Source organism: Myotis brandtii, unplaced genomic scaffold (assembly GCF_000412655.1).
Source record: "Myotis brandtii unplaced genomic scaffold, ASM41265v1 scaffold114, whole genome shotgun sequence".
Classification (NCBI taxonomy): domain Eukaryota; kingdom Metazoa; phylum Chordata; class Mammalia; order Chiroptera; family Vespertilionidae; genus Myotis; species Myotis brandtii.
Window position 1 is genome coordinate 952,296 of NW_005353927.1, and position 3,750 is coordinate 956,045.

At 55.2% G+C, this 3,750-nt stretch overlaps 1 protein-coding gene across 1 annotated transcript in view; it reads right to left on the reverse strand.

The window, feature by feature from the left end:
• Nucleotides 1-3,109: 3,109 nt before the first annotated feature.
• The window catches only part of MEIS3 (Meis homeobox 3), a 22,362-nt gene continuing 21,721 nt past the window's right edge, over nt 3,110-3,750 (reverse strand). The window contains exon 14 of the mRNA XM_014548197.1: nt 3,110-3,564. The gene's annotated coding sequence lies outside the window, so the exon portion shown is untranslated. The remainder of the gene's footprint in view (nt 3,565-3,750) is intronic.

Consider the following 3,750-nt stretch of genomic DNA (forward strand, 5'->3'; position numbering starts at 1 on the left):
CCCACTTACCGGGCCGTCCTGCTCAGCCCACTCACTTCCCCCGCTGCCCCGGAACCCGCCGGCTCCTCACCCCAGGAAGTGGGCGAGGTATTTTTAGTTACAATTAACCTCCCGCCCAGTCTCCCTCCTCCCCAGGCACATCCAATTGGTTTAATTAGAGAGAATTAAGTGAGAGGCATTTCCAGGCGCCGGGAGAAGGAGGGGGCGGAGGGGGTGCCCCTCCCTCTTAGCAGCGCCCGGGTTCCCAGGGGTCAGGCCTGGGTCCAGCGCGGCCCCCTCCCCATAACCTGTCCCCACAGGCCTTCAAGGGGGGCTCGGGGTGGAAGTCCTTCCTGCTGTCTATTCCTCACCCACCCCCCTTCAGTCCTGGGGAGTTTGGGGGGAGGTAAACACTAACCAGTCACCACAACAGTCTCTAACCCAGAAACTAGTTCGTGTTGGGCCCTTTAAAAATCACAGTCTTAGATTCTCTTTTCTTTTAATCCTCCTTCAAGGATATATATGTTTTTATTGATTTTAGAGAGCGAGGAAGGGAGAGAGCGAGGAAGGGAGAGAGAGAGAGAGACATCGGCTGCCTCCTGCACACCCCACACAGGGATCGAGCCTGCAACCCAGGCATGTGCCCTTGGCTGGAATCGAACCCAGGACCCTTCAGTCCACAGACCGGCGCTCTAACCACTGAGCCCCGGCTAGGGCTAGATTCTATTTTTTTTTTAAATGAGAGGCCATTGAGCAGAGTGGTTAGCACACAGGCTCCGAGGCTGCCAGGCAGTCCTGGTTCTCATAGAGCAGTGATTCTCAACCTTCTGGCCCTTTAAATACAGTTCCTCCTGTTGTGACCCAACCATAAAATTATTTCCGTTGCTACTTCATCACTGTCATGTTGCTACTGTGATGAATCGTCATGTAAATATCTGATATGCGGGATGGTCTTAGGCGACCCCTGTGAAAGGGTCGTTCGACCGCCAAAGGGGTCGCGACCCACAGGTTGAGAACCGCTGTCATAGAGACTCACACTCTCCGGCTGTGTGACCCTGGGCACGTGACTCCACCTCTCTGGGCCTTGGTTTTCTCCTCCGGGAACGGGACAGTGATCATCCCACCTCCTGGGACATAACGGTGGGTTTACCGGGTGGGTAGGATAAAGCTCCTAGAACAGCCTGGCACATGCGCACTAGCAAAGGGTAAATAAACGCGTAGTGTATCCCCTACCCTGCGCCACCGCCAGCTTCTAGCAGACCCCACGACGCACTCATTTACACGGCCTACGCGGGTCTCCCCATCCTCCCCCTCTCCCCCCCACCTCAGCTCCCCTAGGGCAGGGGTTTGGTTTGTTCACTGAAGTGATGAGCAGAGAGTGTGCCCCGGAAATACCTGGGGCCCAAATGAATGAATGAACAACAGGTGAAGGCCGTTGAGTCTCAGAACTGCTCCCTCCGCTCCTCACCTGTTTCCAGGCAGCCCTCAGCTCTGGGCTGCAGTTTCTCTAGTTACAGAGAAGGACTCGTGACTTTGAGTGCTTACGGCGTGCCAGGCGGCGCCGTTCTCAGCACGTCCCCTGCCAAACCTCTGCTCATCAGCACGACAGACCGGTGAGGTGGGTGTGGCTACTACCCCCACTTTCCAGATGTGGAAACTGAGACCCAGAGAAGTGAGGTCACTTGTCCAAGGTACCACAGCTGTTATGTTCCAGAGGTGGGATTTGAACCCAGGTCTGTGGGCACCGCTCTCCACGGGTGAGGCTGATCGTGCCCAGCCTGCCCGTCTCCCATGGGACAGATGGAGAAGGTAACTGGAGCCACAGTGTGGGAGACTGATGCAACAGTGGCCCCCATTCCTCATCTCTCCCAGGATCCACCTCCCTTATAATGCGAGTTTGCAGCTCCTCCCAAGGAGGGTAGAGTCTATTTCCCCTTGGTCTGGCCTTGAGACTTTCCATGGCTAAGGGATGATAACCGTGAGCCAGATCTGAGCCGGGGCCTCTCGAGGGCTTGGGCCCTTCTGCTCTCTCTCTTGGAGTCCAATCAAGCCTCTATGTCAGGGGTCCTCAAACTACGGCCCGCGGGCCACATGCGGCCCGCCGAAAACATTTATCCGGCCCCCCGAAAACATTTATCCGGCTCCCCGGGTGTTTTTGCCGCCGCTGCCTGTCCTGCTTAGCAGCCGACTCGTCCCGGGCCCGCAGTGCGCATGTGTGTAATGTCTGAGGGACAGTGAACTGGCCCCCCTGTTTAAAACGTTTGAGGACCTCTGCTCTATGTGAACAAACTTGATTGACAGCCTGCTGGCTGATGTTACCACGTGGTCCTGTTGCCCCCGCTGCCAGCAAACTGGCCCCCAGAAGCAGAGCCCCCTTGTTGACCTGTCCCTGCCACAGACACACAAGAGAGCCCTACGGAAACCACAAGACCTGCCTCACTGAGCCTAGTTTAAGATATCAACCCAGCCCTAACCGGCTTGGCGTAGTGGATAGAGCGTCGGCCTGCGGACTGAAGGGTGCAAGGGTTGATTCCAGTTAAGGGCATGTACCTTGGTTGCAGGCACATCCCCAGTAGGGAGTGTGCAGGAGGCAGCTGATCGATGTTTCTCTCTCATCGATGTTTCTAACTCTCTATCCCTCTCCCTTCCTCTCTGTAAAAAAATCAATAAAATATATTTTTTTAAAAAAAGATATCAACCCATAAAATGATGAGCTAAAAAGCAGTGGGCGTTTTGAGCCACAAAGTCTAGGGATTGTTTGTTACACAGCAATAGCTGACTGATACATATGGAGTGCCCAAGGGCAGAGCAGGATAAAGAGTATGAATTGTCATTGTAATGAGTGCTCTATGAGCTTCAAATTGATGGGAATTTGAATCTTAGAAGAGACACAAAGACTCAAATTGGCTCTGGTCAGTATGCCTCAGTGGGTTGGGTGCCATCCTGTGCACCGAAAGGTTGCTGGTTAAATTCCCGGTCAGGGCATATGCCCAGGTTGCAGACTGGATCCCTGGTAGGGGGCATGCAGGAGGCAGCCAATCAATGTTTCACTCACATCGATGTTTCTCTCCCTCTTCCTTCCTCTTTCTCTAAAAATCAATAAAAACAAACACATCAGAACTCAAATTGGTGGCTTTTGGTTTTTAAGACTTTATCATTAAAAAAACAAAAGTAGAAGACATTAGAGAAGGGAGGTAGGAGGAGACAGGAGGGGGGTGGGCTGGGAGGATGAAGGGAACCTCCCCAAATATCGGATCCAGGTGACCCTCCTCCCCTGACGACCCCAGCCCACCCCAATGCCCTCTCTGTCCTGGAGGTGGGGGACCCCAGCCACCATCTTCTGAGGACCCAGATCTCAGCTTGGGTTCCTGGCAGCGGCGAGGGCAGAAGTGGGGCACAGAGCCTAGAGGCCTTGTCTTTGTCCTTGAGAGACCCCCCCAGCAGGTGCTCAGGCCCCCCGTGTCCTGGCGGGGCCCCAGGGAGGTAGGCGTTGAGTGGGCGGGCCGTAGGAGATGGGGTCCTGAAGCCAGAGGTGGGGACCGGAGCCAGGTGTTAGCCTGCTGGTCACAGTTCAGAAGCTGGAGTCTGTGGAGAGGGGAGGAGGGGCCACGTCAGGGGGTGGGGAGGGACCTGGCCCCCCCATGTCAGCCCTTCTGAGTAGTCCCCACCAGCCCCACAGTGAGAGGGATGGAGAGAGAGAGAGAGAGAGAGAGAGAGAGAGAGAGAGAAAGAAGGAGGAGGAGGAGGAGGAGGAGGAGGAGAAGGAGAAGG